Source organism: Mus musculus, chromosome 8 (genome assembly GCF_000001635.26).
Source record: "Mus musculus strain C57BL/6J chromosome 8, GRCm38.p6 C57BL/6J".
Lineage (NCBI taxonomy): Eukaryota > Metazoa > Chordata > Mammalia > Rodentia > Muridae > Mus > Mus musculus.
The window spans coordinates 20,397,551-20,415,148 of NC_000074.6; the positions used below are offsets into that span (position 1 = coordinate 20,397,551).

General features: G+C 38.2%; 1 pseudogene across 1 annotated transcript in view; it reads right to left on the bottom strand.

Moving 5' to 3' along the window:
- The window catches only part of 2610005L07Rik (RIKEN cDNA 2610005L07 gene), a 39,033-nt pseudogene that overhangs the window by 11,769 nt on the left and 9,666 nt on the right, over positions 1–17,598 (bottom strand). Inside the window, exons 2-5 of the transcript NR_028428.1 lie at positions 12,807–13,179; positions 7,571–7,869; positions 3,827–3,946; positions 1,546–1,918 (exon numbers count right to left, since the gene is read on the bottom strand). The product of NR_028428.1 is annotated as an RIKEN cDNA 2610005L07 gene (transcript). The remainder of the gene's footprint in view (positions 1–1,545; positions 1,919–3,826; positions 3,947–7,570; positions 7,870–12,806; positions 13,180–17,598) is intronic.

The window sequence follows — 17,598 nt, forward strand, 5'->3', positions numbered from 1 at the left end:
GTGTCTGTCTGTCTGTCTTTGAGTGTACGCTATGTGTCTGTCTGTCTGTCTGTCTTTGAGTGTACACTATGTGTATGTGGGTGTCTGCAGAGACCAGAAAGTGTGTCAGACTCTCTGTAACTGGAGCCATGGATGTTTTTGTCATTACTGGAAAGCTCAGAGTCATTATTTTTGTGTTATAACTCTGGACTGCCCTTTGCACATACACACTAAAATATGATTCCAGAAATTCCTTAGTCCCCTCAATGTCCTTTCCCTAGGAGCCAATTATATCTATAAAACATAGGCTCTTTTTAGATATTTATAACATTAGTGACCAGATATTAAAATTAGCAGCTATCATTAATTTCAATATTTCAATACCACTGTCTCCAAAGAGTTGTTTTGTTTGGTGCTAGAGTGATGGCTCAGAACTAAGACCGTATGTTTCTCTTCCTGCTGACCAGAGTTTGGTTATTCCCACCCAAGTCAGCTCACAGTCACACATAATTACAGCTGCAGGGAAATCTGACAGTCCTGGCCTCTGTGGGTCCCTACAGATAGGAAACAACCACATATAGACACACTCATAAACACATAATTAAAATAGTAAACCTAAACATTTTAATGATGTATCTTACTTTTAGGTATGCATATGCCTGTGTCTATGTGGCTCTGTGACTAGGAATGCAGATACAACGGAGACCATAAGAAGGCTACAGGTCCTCCTGGCCCGAATTTCAGCTGTTCAGAGCCAATAATATTGTTGCTAAGAACCTAACCATGGATTTCTGCAAAAGAATTATATACCCTCAACTGCCAAATAATATTTTCCCTCAGTAACTTCATAAATATTGTACAGTATTCAAAATAACAATGGCTGAACAATTATTGCCGGTTTTTTTTTCAAATGATATAAAAATTAGCACTAGCTGGATTAATCTGAACAAAGATTGTATTTAGGTTAAATGCTAGGGTATCATCTTCTACAAGGATACTAGTATAGCTCGTATCCCACAGGCCCCTCCAATGTTACTTTATGGTCCTCTCATAGAACTGTGAGGTCTGGCTGAGCTTTACTGCTATGCTGGCAGCCTTAAGGCTACAGGGAAAGAAGTCCCATGGCTTCTGGTATCAGCTCAAAAAATGGTCACGGAGTTCTCATGATCAGAACTCAGCCACAGAAAGGCCCATGTGGAGAGGAAGCACAAGCTAATCTCAATTTGCCAGGCTTATAAGGAATCTTAGAAGTGGGTTTTTCTGCCACAGGAGAACTGCCCTGCTGATGCTGGAGTGACAACAGAGTAGCTATTTCTCCTATGCTCTGTACAAATTAAAGTCAAGAAACTAATAAGTGATTGTTACTTACAATCATCAAGATGTGGGGGAGTTTTTTTATGGAATGATAAGCATCAGATCACGGTTCTGTTAGCATCAGTTAAGAACACTGAGACAGGAGAACGTTAATTGATGACTGCCTTTTATGATTAATACCTAATAAGTAAAATATCTCAAGACTCAGATATTCTGGTCTCCAGAGTTACACAGTTTTAATGACTTCCTTACTTCTCATGATCTCTATACTGTTTAACTTTCCTCGGTGTGTTTTTAAGTCTTTGCTATCTTGTTCTAGTTTTTTGCAAGAATCACGAAAATGATTCTTGGATTTCCAGACTCTTCCTTTTGAAAGCTGGGTAAATTAGGAGTGAAAGAAAAGATGAGGCTCTCGCTGAGCAGTGGTCATTATCAAAGACCAGCTTCGACTCTTTACTCTTTGGAAACTTTGCTGAGTTGTCGTTGACATCAGTCAGAGTGATCGTCACTCTGGTTGTCCCTGAGAGTCCACCCATGTGTCCACCCATGTCCTTAGCCTGGATCACCACATGGTACTCCTCCTTGGCTTCTCTGTCCATATTGGGAAGGGCTGTCCTGATGATTCCTATCAAACGAAAATTTAAAAATCACAAATATTCATTTATGACAAGATTTAAAAAAATATGTTACATCCTGGGAACCTAAAGATACATAAAATATAGCCTGCTCAAAGACAAGTCATTTTAACATGGCAAACATAGCAGAAAGTGTTGAAGATAACACCTGTGTATTATCAAGCAAATAATAAAAATTACTTACAACATATTAGTTTTTTTTTCACTCTGCATGCAAGTAACAATGTCTTTCCTCTCAGACACAAGAATCCTGAAGACTGGAATGACAAGAGCCTATTGTATGATAAGTCATATCTGAATCTATACTTCAGGACTTCTAGCAAAAAGCTTCAGAAATCAAGTCCTACATAAACTAGTAGAAACATCACTATGGGGTTGGAGAGATGGCTCAGCAGTTAAGAGCACTGACTGTTCTGCCGGAGGTCCTGGGTTCAATTCCCAGCAACCACATGGTGGCTCACAATCATCTGTAGTGGGATCCGATGCACTCGTCTAGTGTGTGTCTGAAGACAGCTGCAGTGTACTCATAAAAATAAAAACTAAATAAATCTTTTTTTTTTAAAAAAAAGAAAAGAAACATCTCTTCAGCTCATATTAGGTTTACAGAGGAGGCATAAACTTTTTTGAACACATTAAATAGGTACTATTAATTTTTTGAGTGAGTGAACAGAGGAGTTAGAAAGATGAACAAAATTTGTGCAAAGATTCAGTGGACAATCACATGTCCTGAATTACTGAAAAACAGGATAAATTCAGGATTGAAATATTCATGACCTCTGTATATTTAAACATGATGTTCATAAAAATATGCTTACTTACATCTCTAGGGATCTTATGGAAGCTTTTACACTCAGTCAATAAAGCAGTATTTATAGTGTAAATACAAAGAGCAAGGAAGAAGTGCTGGGCTATGTTACGCAGCATCACTGAGCCCAGTGTTGAGGTGTTTCTTTGCAACATCCTAGGACTTATGAGACATCATGTTCCTTATTGGTTAGTTTCATGGGTTCCAACTGTTAGTCACTAGCCTTGGTTCCCTGAGAGAAAAAAAGAAGACTAGAGTTTTTACTATTTTAAGTAGTCTAGATGAAATCCCACATTTATCCTTAGTTTACCCAAAGACTAAAAGCAAAGATCTCCATGAAACCATAGACAATAACTCCACAAGCTGTTGTTTGAAGTAAGAATATGAAAAATGAATTAATATGTATTAGGTAAGAGTTAAGAAAGCAAATAAAAAATAATAAATTAGGAATTCATGTAAAAGTTGCAAATTGTATGAAAACCTTTCAAGAGTACAGAACATATTAAGTAGGAAGGAAAAGTGTAATACTGCTGCAGAAGAACAATGTTATAGGACTGTAGTGTTCACTCTTGTTGACAATCAAATTAGTGTAAATGAAGCGAAACATTGTTTTAGTTTCTGTTGTATACTGACTCACTTTACTGGTCTGCTCTTTATCTTACAGCATCCTTTGGGAACCTATGCTCAGAGCAGGAGATTGGGAATGTGCTGGATCTTCTAGTAGGGTGAACATTTACAGTTACTCCTGACACTTCTTAGTTTACCCAGTGGTCTTCCAAGGATGTTTTAAAGGCTAACACTACTTTGTAACAACCTTCGATCCTTTTAATATGGATCCACAAGTCAAGGCATTTCCAATTCATAAATTTAATTTTAAATATTTGTAATTATCATCTTAGACACTAATAAATGTGTATTATTCCATTCATCCATATGCACAGAACATACATAGGCCATCTCGTACTAACTGCCAAGTGGCCCTTTAGTTCCATTTTAATTTAAGGAATTTTAAAGCCAAAGAGTTAAAGGACGAGGCATAGACTCCTTGTTTAAAATAAGTCGTGACTTACAAAGATGATGTAATCAACCATACCTGTTTGGGCCTCCACTGAGAAGTAGGGTTGTCCTTCAAGGATGCTATACACTAACTTGGCACTTTTTCCATAGGTGGGATTATCTGCATCAGAGGCTGTCACTTGGATAACTGATGTTCCTGAATAAAGGGGGGTCAGGGGGAGCAATTAGCAACATCCAATAAACTTTGCAAATTTCATTGCTGTTTACAGAATTTCATTTAAAATGAAGACCTGTAAGGAAGCTCACAATGACTCTACATGATCTTATTGTCCTATAGTTCAAGTGCAGACCACTCCTCTCCCTGCCAATCTTCCCTCTCTAGTTTCCTTCTTCTATTTCTTTTTTATCAGCAAGGTCAAACTAAGGTTTAAAAGGAAACTTTCTACTTTCACAGTTCTTCCTGGTTGGTTTGCTATTTAAAATAATATGAACATTCTTGTCAAATACTCCTAGAACCATGTGAATTCACTGTTTAGTATATCACATAATCAAATAAAAATCTCTCCTGAGAGTGCAATAAATGGTAATTAATGAAGAATGGCTTTTCATGAAAGGAGAGAGGGCACTTTCCCATCTGTGACAATGAACAAATCATTTCACTGTTGCTTTGCATGCAAGAAAATTACTTCTGATACTAAATTTTAATTAATTTGTGGCTATAAATATTCTATAGAATGCTGTTCCCCAATGTCATGAAAATTACATGTTTCCCTCTCTGTAGGTAGGGTCTGTATCCACGTCACAGAAACGATCAGTGAGGGATCAATACGATCTAAGACATTCCTATGTCAGAAGACATGAAAATCAGGGGATTAAGGAATGGGAGGAACTTTTTTTCCTTTACAAGCTCTACTGTCACAATAAGCATCTGAGACATGCCATGTTGAGCTTCAACAGAGAGGGAAGGAGGGAAGAGGCAATTATCCAGGATGCCTCTGTCAGGCACTGTCTGAGGTAAATTCCAGGTAAAGTGCCTCCATTCTCTGCTGGACATTTTGGCATCTGTTTTACTTTGGGAAGATTTGGGATGAGAAATATAACATCTTAAAATCCCCTTTTCATGTTGTTTGTTGTCACAGCTGGGAATCTGTCATGCAGGGACATCTAGCAAGAATAAAGCCCAAGTTTCCCCTTTGACATTTAGGCAGAATGGTGGGAGGGAGGTCCTCCTGGCAGGGTACAGAACCTGTTTACACAACTTACAGGTAGCTATCCTTTACTTCTGAGGGTTTTCTGTGACTTCTATGAGAAACGCAAGACAATGTTCACTCTTTTTCAAAATCAATTTTCTATACCCACTGTCTTTTGTGAATGTCTTCCTACAAAGTAGGGATTATTCTAGAAAATGGGTGTTATACCAGAGAAAGACTTCATGGAATGCTAAGAAAGTTATAAATCTTTATAATTTAATGGAATTCTATTTTTTAAGAATTTTTTTAAAATTCTAAAACAAAAATTCTAATATTGAAGGAGTTATCAAATATTTCTATTTGACCTATATACCCAGAACTCATTAGTAACTATTATCTTGATTTCATAGTTGACGAAATGATAAATTAGGAAGGGATACAAAGGAGCACTGGTTCACACAGCTTTCTGATGACAAAGACAATAATTTCATATGTAGAGTAGAAAGTCTGAGAACTGCCATAGTCTCCAAAGTGTCCTGTAAGGAGCAAAAGTCCACCTGGGTTATCAGTTTGGATGACTAGCTTCCTCTGCTTCTTCCATCCTTTCTTCTCATTAGAATTCACATCTGAGGATAGTGTAGTCAAGGGACCAGACAAGAATAAGTAAAAGGAAGGAAGGAGACAATGACTCAGCCTGGCTTTTTCTCAGTAAAAGAAGATCTTATGGGATAGATCCCCAGGTGGGGCAGTCTCTGAATGGTCCTTCCTTCAGTCTCAGTTCTGAACTCTGTCTCTGTAACTCCTTCCATGGATATTTTGTTCCCCCTTCGAAGAAGGAACGAAGTATCCACACTTTGGTCTTCCTTCTTCTTGAGTTTCATGACTTCAGCAAAATTGTATATTGGGTATTCTAAACTATTGCAACAAGATTTTGCTGACAGGACCCTGATATAGCAGTCTCCTGTGAGGCTATGTCAGTGCCTGGTAAATACAGAAGTGGATGCTCACAGTCATCTATTGGATGGAACACAGGGTCCCCAATGAAGGAGCTAGAGAAAGTACCCAAGAAGCTGAAGGAGTCTGCAGCCCTATAGGAGAAACAACAATATGAACTAACCAGTACTACCCAGAGCTCGTGTCTCTAGTGGCATACGTAGCAGAGGATGGCCTAATCGGCCATCAGTAGTAGGAGAGGTCCTTGATCTTGCGAGGATTCTAGGCCCCAGTATAGGGGAATGCCAGGGCCAGGAAGTGGGAGTAGGAGAGTTGGGGAGCAGGAAGAGTTGTAGTCACATATACATATATATATATATATATGCGTGTGGGGGGTATGCATATATATATATATGCATATAGATAAATAGATAGAGATAGAGAAGGAGGAGGGTATAGAGGATTTTTGGAGAGGAAACGAGAAGAAAACATCTAATAAAAAATAAATCTAAAAAAAAAAAAAAAAAGATCATCTTAGTAGACATCTTAGGGCAATGGCAGTTGTGTCACAGGAGGCTCCACACACAGACTGGAGTCTCTCAGAGCCCTAAAGTCACAGCTGACTGTCTTGAGTAAGCTAATCTTTATAATCGGTGCTTGGTTTTTCTCTAAATGGTAAAATGAACAATCTATCCCTGATGGCTTTTAGATTCACTTGGGGCCAATGAATCAGATTTACTCAAAAGACCACATTCTAGAAATTCAAGCAGAAATGATACCAAGAGGCATGTGTTAGAGTTCCATCTTCAAGCAAAGCAGATGTCTTTAAGCATATTTGAAATCAGCTGATGGCAGCCTTATATGCATTGTGGGTGAATTTAGTAACACAAATTCGTTCATCTGTTTCTGCTTCGGTTTCTCATTTATCCAAGACCAACTGGAATGACTGCTTTGCAAAGTTTAATCATGGGGAGGTTAAACACACTGGGGTGTGTTCGCCATCAATTAATGTGAAGCCCAAAGCAGCAAACATTATCATTGCTGTTACTTATTCGACATCAATGCCCTAGTGATTGGATGAATATAATCATTACTCTTTGAAGACTGGAAATTGTTATTGCTCTTCTACAGAGGAAGAGCAAATATTAAATGGTGTCACTTCACACAGCTGAACATAAGTCAGGATTTGCTAAACTGAATCTCATTTTTCCCCCTTCCAGACTTCCTAGCTAATAGGAAGTTGATAGTCGACTTTAGAGCCTCAAGTCTAATATAAACATTTGAAAACCTGAGTCTCTATATCTGTTATGCACTTTTCCTTGGAGGCCCTTCCTTTCTGTTTGTTTCTTCTGTTCAATGTGTTAGGGTTTTCTTTTTTTAATCTTAAATATTCTTTTCTCATTATCTTTTAGGAGTCTGATTGTTTACTATGGAGACAGAAAAGAAAGGGTGCATCTGGATGGCAGGGGATGTGTGGAGTAACTGGGAGGGGTGGAAAGAGCAGAAGCCATAATCATGATATTTTGTGCGAGGAAAAGAAAACTATTTAATTTTTAAGAATCTAACAAAGCATTTTTTCCTTATTAATGTGCAATAATGATTGAACACAAGCTCTGCTTCCTGGGTTGAAGGGCAGGCACCAGCCTGTCAACCTGCAGACATACCAGATAGAAAGAGAATAGGTGACCAATACTTACCTACCCACATTGGACCTCTCAGGCACATTGGTATGATAGATTTCATGCAGAAACTCTGGAGGGTTGTCATTAATGTCCTGGTCCTTATCAATGAATTCTGAAGGTGGCCCCAGTGGTTTGTTGGTGTCCCTGTCCACCGCCTGAGCCATCAGTGTGTACTGGGCTCTCTCCTCTCTGTCCAATGTCTTGGTGGCATGAATGTTCCCTGATTTGTCATCAATCACAAAAATGGTTCCCGCTCCTTCTCCTGAGAGAATGTATTTAATGTTTCCATCACCGGCGTCAATGTCAGAATGAAGCTAGAAAACAAAAAAGAAAAGAAAGAAAGAATGTAGGATTTGTAATTTCATGAGGAACACAATAAAAACACATAGGCTGATAGTTACACTACGTACACATGTGTGCACATACATACAGTCACACACATATCATGAGACGAAGTGATTTCCATCACCATTTTCTGAATAGAGAAATGGAGTCTTAGATAACTGCTATGACCTGGGTAATGATGAAGCTGATGGATTTGCAAATGTTTAATTCTCAGGTTCATGTTCTCCCCCTCTTATTCTCTCTTTGACTGCATATATGCATACATACAAAATATATGCATGCACATATGCTTCAGTAGTTATTTGGGAAGAAATGCACATATATATTTCAAAAAGATTTAAGCATGATTTTATGCAGCATATTTCTCTCAGTGTTTATTCCCATTTCATCACTGCTTCAGCTATGAATCACCTTTTTGCCAGTTTCTTATGACTCCTTTATGAGATAATAATTCAAGCCTATACATATACAAACTTATTTCCACAGATTCTTAAAAGCTCTTTGCTAATTTTACATAATCAGGGCTATAAATTGTATATTATAAATTGTAGATTCCTGTAACTGTGACTTCTGCAGCTCCATCAACATCTAGGTACAAAGGGCTTCCTTATTCACCATGTGATATCCTCTTCAAAGGACACTTATATTTGTTACTACAAATACAAGTCCAGGCATTTGTTATTACAAATCCTTCAACTAATCAGATTTTTCTAGATCCACTGTCTAGTGTCCAGAGTGTAATGTCTGGAGCTATTATCTTCTTGGGAGAAGAATCTCCTATGACCCTATGATCATAGTGGACAGTGGGGCAAAGTGATAGACATGTTGTCCCCAGACCCTTGAAAGAACTTCCAATGTCCTTGGGATTTTCATGTTTTCCAGAAAGCCTTTAGACAAGATGATTTTTGCCTAAATCTGTATTGATGGAGTCAAGAATCTACTATGGTCTTTTAGCTGCCAATTCGACCAGCAGCTCTGCCCGAATTCTGCTGTGTGTTTCAGAGCCCACGCCCATCAAAGACTTCATTGATTTTCCTGCAGCAATAAAGCCTATGCACTCACTTATTGTCCTCATGATTTCGGAGGTCCTTAACCTCCTTTATATTAATGTTACTTTAATTGTTATATGAAATTGTTACATGGTTTGAACAAATTTACATATTTTAATATGTGAATGCTATTATATGAGTTATTTTCATTGCCTTCTAGTATTGAAAATTAGCTAGATTTAAAAACACTAATCGATTAAACCTGTTGTGTATAGAAATTCAGAAAAATAAAATAAATAAGTAAACAAAAACTTATATTCAAGCATTTACTACAATAAAGATTGTAACTAATTTTTATTTAATATTAATGACTAATAATTTATAATTTCTATCATTATTATAAAACCAAGGCCTACACAGTTTGCTCGAGGTTCACAAAGAAAAACTGAATATACTACTTTTTAAAATGGTTCCATCATTTAAATTTCCTAAATATGTTTAATTATTTGTAGAGTTTTAGTGAAACACCAAAAAGTTCAGCTCCGACATGGATACACAGGCATAATCTACAACCATTTTGGTTGTGTATCCCAGGACTTCTCGGGCAGGGACAGTAGGAAAACATTTGCTTCTGAAAGGTAAGAAAATATAATCCACCATTTTAATGCAATATGACTGATGTAATTCTTAAGAGTTTGGCCATTCGTGGAGGGAAATATGAAGTTACTTGATGGATTTCAGTGAACTAATAGAATATCCACAATGTTCACAGTTTCCTTAGTGACCTGTGTTCCCCTCTCCTATCCAGCCTAGGATTGTGGTGTTTGTTCTTTCTCTGTGCTTCATGGGTATCAAATGTTAGAGGTTAAGTCCCGGGGGCTGGCGAGATGGCTTAGCAGGTAAGAGCACTGACTGCTCTTTTGAACGTCCTGAGTTCAATTCCCAGCAACCACATGGTGGTTTACTGCTACCTCTAATGAGATCTGACGCCCTCTTCTGGTGTGTCTGTAGACAGCTACAGTGTACTTACATATAATAAATAAATATATCATTAAAAAAAAAAGAAATGTACTGGAGCACATAATCTTTGCAAGACCAAGGGCCTCTCCTCCCTCTCCTCCCATTGATGGCCTACTAGGACATCCTCTGCTACATATGCAAATAGAGACACAAGATCTGGGGGTTACTGGTTAGGTCATATTGCTGTTGCTCCTATAGGGTTGCAGACCCTTTTAGCTCCTTGGGTACTTTCTCTAGCTCCTTCATTGGGGCCCTGTGTTCCATCCAATAGATGACTGCGAGCACCCACTTCTGTATTTGCCAGGCACTGGCATAGCCTCACAAGATGCCACGGCCAGGAAGCAGGAGTGGGTGGGTTGGGGAGCAGGGCATGGGGAGGGTATAGGGGACATTCGGGATAGCATTTGAAATGTAAATGAAGAAAATATCTAATAGAAATAAATGCTAATTTTTCATAAAAAAAAGAAATGATATAAATATGAATGTCAAGGTACTGAAAGTTTCTAAGGAACTTCATGCATTACACATGAAAACATAAAGAGGCATTTCATAGAGGCAGGCAGATTTCTGAGTTCTAGGCAAGCCTGGTCTACAGAGTACTCACCCAGGACAGCCAGGGCTATACAGAGAAACCCTGTCTCGAAAAAACAAACAAACAAACAAACAAACAAACAAAAAACAAAACAAATAAAACAAAAAAGAGGCATTTCATAACTAGCCATGGAGCTGAAATTTTTACTAAGCATCCGGCTTATCCCATTTCCACTTTGTTTCTCCTCCCTCCAAGATTTAAAAGTTGGGTATGTCTTCCCTAGTTTTCCTCTGTCACAAAGATGATCTACTGTACTGACAATACTATTTATTAGGTTCTACAGGAAAGCAGTTTGGGAACACAGCAAGTGCTATCAAGGGGCCAGTTCCTGACTCCAAAGACTGATTGCTTCTCGCTTTGCACAGCACAGCATGACACAGGCTGAACTACAGGCAAACTCTAAGTCTTCTGTGCTTTGCCAAATTCTACCTTTTCAGGGAATTTTCAAGCATTCAACCTTGAACGTCACCATTCAGACTGTTAGTGAACAAGCCAACTATTCCTCCTACTTAGCTCCATTTCAAAAGGAAGATTTTGCCAGATCTGAGCAGGCACATATGGACACAGGCGCACACACGCACACACACACACACACACACACACACACCCCCCATCGAACTAAGTCCTTTCACGAACCTTACTTTTCAAGGTCATACCTGGGATGATGCCAGATTTTCCCTTCCTCTCTTTATTCCTCGTCTTCTCCCGAGTGCATCATATGACATTTGTTATATCCAGAGACACAAAGTCATCTGACTCACTAAGCCCTCTACCCCTGCCACCACCAAGCCTAAACACTCTGTCCCCCACTGAGACAGTGACAAAGCAGAGGGTCATTTTCTCAGAGCAATTTGATACCCAGCTCTACACATTGCTTGAGCTAAGTTGCCACGCTTTACTGTGGCTGTCTTTTTCCTCTTCCTTTCTGTGGACACAGCACAGCTCTTTGGTTACAGGATTCTGCTGGTCAATTATTTTCCCCTACTTCCATGTTATCAAGACTACGTCTACATCTTTTTCACATGAATGAAATTATTTAGAACATTATTTCTAAAAACACTTATTTCCAATTCTAAGTTATGTTGAGATTATCATGAACATTTTTGAGCATAAAAAATAAACGATATAAAAAATGGACTGTTGTTTCATATAAAAACAACGACAAAGATAACTTGTTGGCATCCTTGGGGTTCAAAACTAGGAATCTCAGTCATCTGTCCTTGCATTTCTCTATATTGAATCAGTTCTGTTTAACTTCAATGTCAGGGGTTATTAGATACTTGCCTCTATTTTTCATAAGGGTTAAGGACATAAACTAAATTTCATTACCCTCCTCATTATATTATATCTTCTTCCTTAAATGAATAAGTGGCTGCCTCTTTTTCTTGCTTGTTTGGAGTCAGGTATTGCTTCAACCTGATTTACTGTCTGTCTACCACTTCCACATAATAGAGCTTCAATTTGTACATATTAAAATAACTATCTCCTGTGAACTAGTGTCAATATTACCTAAAAGACTGTCTCTTGTTTTATCATAATAAGTAGTAAGAAGTCAGTTTGCCAAATGTGTTTTGCCCTCTCTACATTTATATTTCCAATGGAGTTGAATAAGCAGTGCATAACCTTAGAAGAGGAAATATAGCAAAAACATACCTAAAGACAAAATGGATAATATCATTCCTATCCTAAAGACACATATTCACTCATTTCATTGGAGTTGGTATTAGTGCCAAGACCTGAGGATTCAAGGCTAATCTAATTCCTCATACAAAGTAAAACGAAATGAAGTGACAGAGGCAGACATGTAAAACAGCAAAGTAGGATGAAAGGGATTGGTGAGACATGGGAATATAAAAGTGGGAACAGGCAAGTTGGGGTTAGAATATAGTCTGAGAAATTCCTCCAGTTGAAGAATGGTTCAATAAATTAAGGCAGTATTTCTTTTAGTAGACTCTAAAGCAATCCAAAGTCAAAATGGAGTCCTTATCCTATAATAAGTGAACATTAGAAGCATTCTCAGTGTGGTTTGGTCTATGAATGAGGAGGAGAAGACTGGATGCGTATACACATAATATGATTCTCTTTTTAATGACAGTAGATCATTCTTGTTCTCTTTTTCTGTTTCATTGTTTTAGTTTTACTTATCTTGCTTTCGCCTATTCATTAGTTTGCCTACTGTTGTTCTGTCTTGTTTTTTTGTTTGTTTGTTCATTTGTTTGTTTGTTTTGTTTTGACCTGGTCATGTCCTTCTGCACTGATAATGAGCACATATAGACACATCAACATCAAATATAAGCAGCCTTACCCTGCCCACCAGCACAGGGTTGGGCCCAGTGTACTCGTCTATCACAAAGAACTGATTCCAGACCCAACCTCTCTTGGAGCGTTGCAGCATCTGCCCCTCCTTGCCCTTCTCATGGTGTCCATGGAAAGAGGGATGCAGGTGGCTTCATTGCTCCAGGGCAAACATACCAGGCATACCAGGGCAGCTTGTAAACAGTAGTTCTCCTTCATTTTTGGTTATGCAGTAGGCACAGGAGAATGTAGCTGTCACTTCCTACACCAACAGAGTGGCTTTCTTTTGGATGGCGGCCTCCCAGATGTGACCTCCTCTGGAATGGAGTATCTTCACTCACTGAGGACATCACACCAGGGTTGTTCACCTCTGCAGTCAGCTTCTGCAAGCAGAGAAAGAGATGAGATTAGCTGCAGCCTCCATCCACCTATTGTTTCGTTTTCATTTAGCAAACATGTGGTTTGAGTATCAGTTTACCACTTGTCAGCTTTGGGAAAGCTGACAGCTTTCTCTGAACCCAGCTTGCTCATTTCAGAAATGTAGATAAGAATAATATTCGTTGAAAGGTTGCTGCAATGATCAAGAGAAATGGGAATATAAAGCCACTAATACAATGTCTAGAACCCAGAAACTCTATTATTCATTGATCATATGTGTGCATCCACAGCAAGGATGCCAGAGGCCAGCACAGCAAAGAGAGGATGCTTAAAGGATATGGTGACTGAATTGAATACTAAAGCAAAAGCTTCTATTTTAAGAATGGAGAAGATAGGATACCATGGAAAAAAAAAACACCAGAATTCCATAACCATTACAGTTGGCCAACCACAGCATAAACCAAGACTTAAGCACAAATGGAAAATAAGAGGAATCTTATGTCATAGTCTGTGAGATGGAAGGAAAGACAAGGCAGACCTCAGGAAATGATGATGGTAATGAAAATAATCAATGAAGAAATGAATGACTAAGGTATGTGTGTGGGAGGGGTACAGGTATGGAATCCAGAGCTCTGTAGACAGGCACAGAAGGATCACAGAAATTTTAAGAAGTCAGAGGCTAGTTTGATCTAATCTGACTTTCATAGTGAATTCCAGCACAGCCCAACCTAGCAAGGTACTGTATTTATAGAGAAAAAGTTTAAAAAGGCAAGTCTTCATTGAGCTTTGTGAATCAATTAATTAAATTATGCTGATCAATTAACACTACAGTGTCAACTAATAGGTCAAATTCCCATTGACTCACTGGAGGATCTATTAATGCTACTGAAATCAATTACAGCTACCGCATCAATTTGTTCTTTTATGGTCTGACATCTCCCTCACCAGCTCAGCATCCTATCTTGCTGGACAGCTTTTCATAGGATGCTATCCAGTCTCACCCCAATCACAAGAAGAAAAATTGAACAGTTAACCTGTTGCAGGCAGCATATTATTGCTTCTTCAAACCCAACCAGCACACTCCTACTCATTAGCAGTAAGATGGAGCCATTGGCATAGTTTACCTTCCCAGATTCCTTGTATTTCTCTGACCTAGAGTCCCTCTAGCTCCCAGACTTCTTGAATTTCCCCCTATATAACATTCTTTGATTACTCCTCCCACTTAAAATTCATCTTTCCTTGTTTAGAAATATCTGCTTCTTCTTGGTGGTATCCAGAGTCCAGGTGTTCTCAAAAACACATGCATTCTCTATTAACCCATTACCCATGGATAAACACAGAGTGAGAACCTAGATTCCTCTCATTTTTCCAGGGAGGCAAAATGCAAGCCTGTCACTGTTGCTAACCACATTGTGCACATGTGCCTTGAAACTGGAGATGACAAAAACCAAACCAAACCAACCAAAACAAAACAAAAAACGGGCAGGGAAGCACTCAGAGAAAAAGGAAGTAGAGTTACTTAGCCATTTGGCTTTAGTAGTCTTGGGCACAAGAGGGCTGGTAGACTTTTTTTTTTTTTCGAGACAGGGTTTCTCTGTGTAACCCTGGCTGTCCTCAAACTCAGAAATCCGCCTGCCTCTGCCTCCCGAGTGCTAGGATTAAAGGTGTGCAACACCACCGCCCGGCTCTGGTAGACTTCTTATTCACATAGCAAATCCCTTTTCTCTTGGTAGTCTGACTTAGCTTTTTCAAGTCTTTGGTCTTACACCAAGATAATATTTGGACATGCTGCAGATACAAAGGTGTCTGCTATCATCCAAATACAACTTCTCCATAGGATTACTCCTGTCTCTTCTCAAGAAATAGGGAGTTGAAGACCTTACTTAGTATTTGTTGTTTACAGATGCATTGGAATGTGTAAAATGCAGTATGAAGGAATAAAGGCAAAAGATGCCTTGCTGTCACACACCAACCTCATTCCTCACATGAAATATATTTATAGATTCACACTGACATCTCTCTCTGTCTCTCTCTCTCTGTAAGTGTATAATGGTGTATGCGTGTGTCTGTGTATGTAAGGGTGTGTGTGTGTCTGTGTGTGACTCATGAGGGGAGGTTGTTGTTCTTATCATTGTTGCTGTTGTTGTGTACATGAGTTCAGATGTTCACAAGGCCAGAAGCCATCAGATCCACTGAAGATGGAGCTCTAGATGGTTATGACAGGCTGGACATGAGTGAAGGGAACCCAGCTCAGGTCCTCTGTAAGATCAGCAAATGTTCTTGACCACCGAGTAATCTCTACTGCCCAGAAAAGCATCAGTATAATGATGCACAAAGTGCTGCTTGCGGCAAGTCCAGAGCACTATGTGGAAAAAGCACAGAGAAGTCTGCAGCAGGAAAAGATCTTAAAGTGAGGCCACAGGAAACAACAGAGAGAAGTCTGGCTTAACTGAGGACACCAGGCCCCAATGCTGATTTGTACCTGAAGCTCTGAAGTTCCCCTCTGCCTCCTAATTGGGGAAAGTCCTGAATAAAATTTTCTACCAGTGGCTTCCATCTTCTTATATGTGATTGGGGTTTTGATGAATGATTGTGGGGAGTGTCTTTTCTGTTTCAGATGCTAGGGCTGTGACTGGTAGCTTCTTAATTAGTTGTATTTACTACACATGGATTAGGACCTGAGTTCAAAGGGGCCATCCATAACAACTCAGTGTATGAGATCAAGCACACCCTTGAACTTCAAACTTAATTCTGTCTCTTTGGAAATTCTAGAAGAGAAAGGAGAGAACATATGGTGTAGGGTTCCTGCCCATTTTATATCATGCCAAGTATTAAGTGTTCATTCACAAGGTGATAAATTATTCCTGCATATAAACTGTGAAGTGTAATTGAAAGAAAGGGTTTAATTAAAGTTGATATTTCTACCCTCTTTTTTTTGTTGCCATGTTGCTGTAAAGCACAATTATTTCTGACACTAAAGTGCTGAAATTACATGACAACTTTTCTACTTTATATAAACATATTAAAAAAACCTTCTAGTTTCATACTAATTAGTAAGAGTTCCAATGTGACCAATAAACAATGAACTTTACTCTTTTTATAAAAAAGATAACATTATAAAATTTCTGTTGAAAACAATAGCAAAACTAAATGCATAAAATTAACTAATTGGTCTTGTGATTTTTAAATGCTTATATGACTGAATATAATTCAATATATTAGCTACCTTGATAATTAACCCTTGTTTTATAGAATTTGAATTTTAAGTCAATTATTCTCTTTAGAGTAAAATAAACGTGATAAAATTAGGGTTTATTAGCCATCATTCTAAAAGCTTCATAATTATTAAGTAATTTATTGATTAATATGCCAACCCTATTAATGGGTACAGTGAATATTCTGTTAAAAGGATATTAATATTGAGATCTAGACAAATTAAATACAATTTGTGCCACTATAAAGTTCTGTTGATAGCCAAATTGATTTGAGCCTAGACTATCTAACTCTGCTGTCTATTTTGAAAAACACAAAACAAAACTAAAAACCTTCTTTTCCCTTTTCTCTTTTTTTAATGTTTAATTTTTAAAATATTTACTTATTTATCTATTCTACATGAGTGTTCTGTCTTCACACATACCCAAAGAAGGAATCAGATCCTATTTATTACAGATGGTCAAAAGCCACCATGTGGATACTGGGAATTGAACTTGGGACCTCTGGAAGAACAGTTAGTGCCCTTAACTGCTGAGCCATCTCTTCAGCCCCCCTTTGTCTGTTTTTAAAGTGCATAAAGAAATGAAAAATATTACCTAAGACCTATCAAACTGAAGAATGTTAGTTCATTGTCTGGAGTTGGCTAGATAGCAATAACAGACCTGTGATTAAAAAAAAAAAGAATAGCTAGTATTTTTAGTATTATCCTCCAAACCTCCTCAAGTGGACTTTCCATGACTTAAGTTACAAAAACCACACAAACATAAATGGTATTGTCATGTCCATTACATATGCAAGTGGAATAAAGCACACAGAGGTAAGTAACTTTTCCAAAGTTTTTGAGAATGCCAGGGAAAAAGATGGGATTGAATCCTGTGGGATAACAGATCCCAGACCTGGATTCTACCCTCTCCAGTTCTAGCTAATTCTGCATCTCTAAGAGAAGGTGAAAGACCAAACACAGAGAGATGCCTCTGCCTCAGTATCTACATAATTGCCTTTTCTCTCTCTCTCTTTCCTTGTCTTTCTTTCTTTCTTTCTTTTTCTTTCTTTCTTTCCTTTCTTTCTTTCTTTCTTTCTTTCTTTCTTTCTTTCCTTTCTCTCTCTCTCTCTCTCTCTCTCTCTCTCTCTCTCTCTCTCTCTTTTTCTTTCTTTCTTTCTTTCTTTCTTTCTTTCTTTCTTTCTTTCTTTCTTTCTTGTTTTTTTCCAGA